Here is a 7,198-nt window from a genome sequence, read left to right as displayed (position 1 = left end):
TGATGGTAGCAACATACGAGATACAAACAGAACATTCTCAGTTGAACAATGTGAACCCCTCAAAATGAAATCAGAAAACAATTACAAGTTTACAAATTTTTTTTGGTTCTCCAGAAATTATTATCACGTATGCAAATTCTATGGGGATATAGAAATCGTTCTCATCAAATTAAGGCTCAGATTCAGCCTCTTTGTGACTGGCCACTTTCTCCTTTCCAATTCAACCATTTTTCCATAGATATGGGAAGTAGCTGGGGTTTTTATTACTTCCAGATCAAATGTTTTGTACCATAATTACTGCACTGATGCTTCTCAACATTGCCAAGGCAGTCAAGCCTTTAAAAGCACAGCTGTTGTTATGTCACTAAAAACTTACTTTTCTGTGAAAAAAATTGATAGACACTCTCGGAAAAAGCAATGTCCATATGGAGAGGTCCAAGTTCTTATACTTTTATTCATTCCATCTAAATATTTACTTAAAAGCATCTATAATCTTGCCAAATGTAGGCCAAATGCAGAAAAGATAAAAAGAGCTGATTTATTTTTCAGTGATTCATCTACAAGCTTTCCACCAGGAGAAATAATTAAATTGCATAAATTATAAGAATATATAAATTGTAGATATAACGATATATGTTTTCTCCTATTTTGAAAATCATACTGTCTAATGAGGGAAAATATACTCAACAGAAAAAAACCCTACAACTATGCAGTTCAGTCCAATACTGCCACCTTGTGGAAATGGAAATCTATTACTATTTCTGTTGATTACAGAGAACCATACAATAAAATGGTTTGGGTTGGAAGGGACATTAGAGATCACCTAGATTCAACATCCTTCCCATGGGCAGAGATACTTTCCACTAGAAAGATTGCTCAAAGCCCCATCCAGCATGAACTTGAACACTTACAAGGATGGGGCACTTTTTAAAAACAAATTATTTAAAACAAATGAAAAATTCCATTTATACTCACATAACACACTGAATAAATTGTTTCTGTTGAATAAAAGCCACAGGCCAAATGTCAAAAGCATAAGACCTAGAGCCTGGGAAAGAAAAAAAAAAGGAGGATTGTTGCTTTAATTAAAAACATCTTAAAGAATATTTTGAAGCTGCCAAATAAGAGAAAGAAAACAGATTTTTTTTAACCTAGAAAATTCCACTGATGGCACTTAGATAGTACTTCTGTATTAGTGTTTTATCTATTATTTGAATTCTGCTGTTTTCATTTTTGAATCACAATTGAAAATACAGTCATACATTCAATATGAAACAAATATAACTAAGTCTATTGATTACAATAGTATTTATTTTCTTCAGACAATGTTGTATAAAATTAAACAGTCATTTGATATTTTGAACAAGAAGTAGTAGCAACTGTAGAAGCATCAAGATGGCGTCTGGTCTCAATTGCACCTAATGTTACATTGTATACATATATGGATTTATATATTTTTAGCTTTTTTTTCATTTTAACTGCAAAAAACATTTGAAAGCAACATGTGTTTTGGAAGATTTACATGGCAAGAGTTACATAGATTGGCATACATTTGTGCTTATAGTCTTCAATGCCCTTTCTAATTACTAAGGATACCAGCTGACATGAAGAGATGACAAATACAAAGCTTCTGCAGTCAAAAACTCTCTTGCATTAACAACTTATTTTGGATACAAAACATATGTTACATATATATTAATTTTTTTTTTTTTTCAGAAGAAAAGATTGAGCAAACAAAAGTGTTGCTTGCCCTGTCAAGGTCCTCAATGCCTGTCTGGATTATGAAACCTCTGTTGCTGAATTGCACAGTGAATAAAGCTATAGTAAGCTTCTCAAACCTGCTCCACAGTGGAGTGGAGTGGAGTCAATAATGGGGTCAATAATACACCGTGTAAACTTATGGATTGTATGCGATAACTGGCTTTTCTCCCTGAAGAAGTCTCACCACTTTTAGGAGCAGTAAAATTTCATGAAAATTTTCAAAACCAGAATATATTAAAAAATTGCTGTGATTTATTGTTCTAGTAAACAAAAACTGAATAAAACATGGACAGTTACATATTTCATTTGAAAACTGGCATCTCCAATAGTTCTGTTGTAAAAATTATGTGGTTTCAAAGCTTTGAGTAATTTTAAATAATTCCGTTTACCTTGTATTATTTATCTGAAAATTAGAAATATTATCTTTATAAAATTACTTACATTTTATAATATTGTTTCTACGTGAGAAAAATCCTTATCAGGGTTTAATATTTACATCCTACCTTAAAGAACACAGTCTAATAGTAATACATTTCTTCCTGAAGTCCAGTGTAAACACACTCTTACAACAGAGAAGTTTTCCTCTGTTGGCTAGCCCTGACTTCCTGGATACAGGCAACATGCCTACAGAAACCTCTCTTTTATTGGTAAAGTTATTTGCTAAATACATGACATGGTCTTCATTCACCATGGTCACAGCATAACACCTTCACAAAACAAGTACTAAATGCACGTTCAAATCAATGCTTAAAAAATTGACCAGATTGAAAAGTTCACCAGTTACATGATTCTGGGAAGTGGTGGATTTCAAATGGGTGACTTTCCATTATTTTAATATTTAAATGTCTTACTCATCCATAACACTGGTGAGGAAACAGTAAAGGGTTGCCCTTGAATCCAGTATTTTGTGCTTAACATCCATAAGTCTTTCAGAAAGATATTAATTTTATTCTGAAGATGGTAGATAGAAAAACCCCCACCATTCTTGTCAGATCCTCCCCATTGCTCCCAAAATGCACACTTTCTATGCAAAACCTGACTTTACATTTTTTCATTATACCTGCCTTTGCATCTTGATATTCCTTATCAGTCTCAGGGTCAGATGCTTTCCCTGTGAACACCATTACAGACTAAAATGTTATTATCTGCACCCTGCCTGCCCTGTATTGCTTTTGCTAGACTGAATTGTGTGGAGTTTTTAATTCTGGACATTTCCTTTAAGTCTGGATATGGCCTCCAGGCTCTTAAGAGAAAGGAACGTTTTACACAGGCAGACAAGGGGGGAATGATTTTAAACTAAAAGCAAGGTAATATAAATTAGATGCTAGGAAGGAATTCTTCATGCAGAGGGTGGTGAGGCACTGGAACAGGTTGCCAGAGAGGTTGTGGATGCCCCAGCTTTGGAAGTGTTCAAGGCCAGGTTGGACGGGGCTCTAAGCAACCCTTAGGTCTAGAGGAAGGTGTCCCTGCCCAGGGCAGTGGGGTTGGGACAAGGTGATCTTTTAGGTCCCTTCCATTCTGTGATTCCATGGGCACCCCTCCTGCCTCACCGGGCTGACCACCCCAGTGAGCCCAGTGCCAGTGCGACACTGGCCTTTCTGAGCCGTGACAGAGCCCCAGTGTGTGAGGACAGAAGGCATGTCTGGCAAGTTTTCATTTTTCATGGCTCTGGAGTTCTCGTGGCAAGCAGGAAGCAAAACCATAGTGGTTTAATCCACCTTTAACTTGTCTTTGGTCTGCCTTTTTTTCCCACCACGAAGACTAAATTCCAGTCTATTACTTAAAAACAAAACAAAACCAAACCCACAAACCAACCAAACCAAACAAAAGAAACAAACAAACAAGCAACCAAAGAAAGAAACAAACAAAAAACCTCAAATCAAATCAAACCAAAAAACCCAAATAAAATACTGCGAGCTGCTCCTCGCCACGCCGGGACACGCCGCCTGCCGCCCCAGTAGGAAACGGCAGCTCCTGGCGGGGTTTGGCTCCTCCCGCTGTCCGTCCGAGACGCTGTTTCCCGTTGCCGTGGTAACGCTCCCGGCGGCGCAGCGGTGGGTTCTCGTTCTCCGCACGGAGCGCCTGACCGGCAGCGGCTGGCGGCCGCGGGATTTCAGAGTGGAAAGGTGGCCGGCCTCCGGAGGCGGCCGGGAAGGTGGGAGCTCCGGGAGAGGTTCGGGTGAACGGTAGGTAAGTTGGTATGTGGAATAAACAAGGGGGACCGGAGGGCGGCCGTTGCTCGGAATGGTGGACTACAACTCCCAGTATTCAAAGGGGCGGATCCTCCTAGAATCCGGGCTTTTTCCCGCCGCTATGCCTCTTGGGAGGTGTAGTTTTCCCTCGCCGGATTCGCTGAACGCCGTCCCGGCTGAGATGCGCTCCGCGCGTCCCGTCTCCTGTTGCAGGAGCCTGCGAGGGACCAGGAGCTGCTCGCTGCCTCAGATGGGGCGGATCTAGGCTGCTTCTCATGTCCCTGGGTTGAAAAGGGGCACTGGTTGCGGAAGGAGGGAGGTGGGGATGAAGGGAAACCCGTTTTCCTCCGATCTGGATCCATCCACAAGTTTGTTCTTCTGTGGGTTGTGACATTTCTGACTGTTTTCTCTGTGTCATTAAAACGTCATTGAGTGCTTTTGGATTCTTAGTCTTATTTTGTAATTGTTATTACTTATTTATTGTTCAAAACTTTTTTCTGCTTTGTAACTGTTAGGGCTGGAAAAAATTCCTTGTGAGCCTTAGGTCATGGCACTGATACTTTCCACAAAGAGTAGACAGCAGGCAGAGTTTTTTCATATTGAAATTTCATAACATTTGCAAAATTTTGAGCGGTAGCCTCAGGGGGATTTTCTTATCACAAGGTAACATTTTTTTTTTTATTTTTGCTTGTTGTTATGGAGTAAGATGTTCATGTTTTAAGCCAACTGTTCAGTAAATACATCTGAATGAACATAGGCTAAATGAAGACTAATTTGGTTCATGCTGTGCTGAAAGGTATTATTTTCTTTGTGTAGCTTTGAAAACAGATAAGACACTGTGGAAAGCAGAATGTCAGAAGATACTGAAGGAATTGAAAAAGAGATAGAAATTGAATTAGGCAGAATCAGTCTTACGTCCTTTGAAGTAGATGATCCTGACACAGAGGCATCAGATGAACCTTTGAGTGACAGTGAGACAGTAAGTATTCAATGAGCTACGACTGCTTCTATTACTACTTGAAAGTAGTACTGGCATTGGGAGTTCTGTCGGATGAATGAACGTACTCCTGACATGCCTAACCTGAGGATTTCTTCTGTAAAGTAGTCTCGGTAGTATTGCATCATGGAAAGTGAACCTCCATTGGTGACAGGACAATAAGAGGGATGCATATCAGCATTCTGCTTAAGTGAGAAAATCAGACACAGATATTTTGTTCCAGAATCCTCTGGAGCTAGAAGATTTTATCGAAGCTATAGAGGTTGATTAAATTTGGATGAATAAACCAATGATTCCTCATTGAAATCTGTATTTAAAATCTTATTGGAGAATGTCTTATGAAATTCCTAATGGGACTTCCACATATTATTTTCATATAAATGGGTGCTTCAGGTCTTCTTTTTGAATATCTTCTTATTTATAATTATATATATTTATATATGTTTATATAGATTTATATAGATTTATAATAACTTTGAATAATTTCTTATTTTGGGGAATTATTTTCCTCTGAAATACAATTATTTATTTGGATCCTTTTCAGCTATTTTTATCTTTTGGACTCATAGTAAAAGGACTGGTTTGTAGGATATTAGGGTAGATAATATTGGTCATATGTGACCATAAATCATGCTTGACATGACATAAAGATTCACAAAGGCATCAGTAGTGTTTGTGCATTCACATACTGAATGTCAGCAGTGTTTGCAACAATTTGCACATTTGAGAGAGGGCAATCCATTTTACCAAATTCTTGCAGCAAAAGACAGTCTTTTGAATAGAAGGTTTCTATGCAGTAAAGAAAGTTGAAGCATTGGATTTACATGCATACTTTAAACATTAGTAAATTTAAAATTTATTTGTTTTTTAAAGAATCTAAACATTTTAAAGAAAAAGATCCCGTGCTTGGTAGTTATTTTTTCATTTTTGTCTCATCCTTTTCCTTAATTTCTTAGTCCAACAGTTATAAACACAGTGTTAACTGAAACATGTTTCTGAAGTCAGTGAAAGATAAGTTACTAAAATTTGATTAGAATGTAATTAAAATTAGAATTATTAATTGTTCAATGAGTGGTAACAGAAAGAGTGTAGGAATTGGGAAAAATTTTGGTGGCAATTGCTATTAAATGTCCATTGATGCTTTATAGGTGAAGCCAAAAGGAGTCTATATACTACATTTCAACTATTTACCTCTGTCAAAACTGTGAGATGAAAATGTAGAATTTATGTCAAAAGTCATGTTTTTCTAGATTTCAGATGGCTTACCAGAATCAGTTCTCTCCTATTTAAACTTTATGAAGAGCAGCAATCAAGATGCTGAAAAGCTTATACTGCAAGACTTAGAAGATGAACAAATTACAGGTAAGCACAGATCACAATTAAAATGTTTCTGCACCTCGTAATGCCAGTGGAAGTGAGACTAATGATCATTAGTAAAATAATGCAAAATTTTAGGTAGTGCAAGGAGTAGGCTGTGAAACCTACTCCTTAGCTTCTGAATGCATGCTGAAAATCTCCAGGAATAAAACCATACAACGCTATCTTCCAGGATTAACATCTGCGTATGAATTGAACTTTCCTAAAAGTTCATCTAATGCTAAAGGAGGCAAGTTGGAAGGCCCTCTGAAACGGGGCCTGACCCAGACTCTTCATGAGAATCTAAAATGAAATCAGTAGGAGCTGAAATTCAGAGTTCAGATGCAATTGACCCCCATTGGATATGTTTGAAGTCTGTCTTGAGAGATGCCCAAGCTAGCATTAAAAGAAATGACCTTGTAATTGGGAACAATATTGCTGTCAGCTGTGTGACTGAAGCCAGGCTCATAGTTTATATGCCAGAGAGCTGGCATTGTCTGTTCCATTAGTGCAATAGTCATCGTGAACAGAAGTTCAATATTGTCTATAAATTTAGATATTTGTGAAATGTTTCTTTTTATCCTTTTTTTGTAATGCCTTTTTACTCTTTTTCATTGTTTTTATAGTTTCTTGTCAGTTTTTGATCTATTTCATACAAGTTCTACTGTATTTTTCTGCACAGAAAATGTTCTCGTGTTCCATAATGTATAATTCCCTTTCATATTTGCTATCACTGTATTCTTACAGTATCATTGTGTGTGTTTCTGCTATACAGATTTGCTGCTTGTAATGTAGATAAATGATTCCCATATATATTTAAGTAAAACTGGGGGAGAAGGAAGGAAAAAAAACCCAACTTTATTTTAGTTTAAACAAACTGAGTAACTAAACA

The 7,198-nt window shown here is 37.3% G+C and overlaps 1 long non-coding RNA gene across 1 annotated transcript; it reads left to right on the top strand.

Moving 5' to 3' along the window:
* Positions 1 to 3,780: 3,780 nt before the first annotated feature.
* LOC114072401 lies at positions 3,781 to 6,319 on the top strand. Its single transcript, XR_003574167.1, has 3 exons — positions 3,781 to 3,947; positions 4,770 to 4,932; positions 6,201 to 6,319. It is a non-coding gene; the product is annotated as an uncharacterized LOC114072401 (long non-coding RNA).
* The last annotated feature ends 879 nt before the right edge of the window (positions 6,320 to 7,198 follow it).

This window comes from Empidonax traillii, unplaced genomic scaffold (genome assembly GCF_003031625.1).
Source record: "Empidonax traillii isolate 1590-97213 ecotype Southwest subspecies unplaced genomic scaffold, ASM303162v1 scaffold3127:size15082, whole genome shotgun sequence".
NCBI lineage: Eukaryota > Metazoa > Chordata > Aves > Passeriformes > Tyrannidae > Empidonax > Empidonax traillii.
The sequence above is the reverse complement of the archived record's forward strand: the minus strand, read 5'-3'. Positions and strand labels throughout refer to the sequence as shown.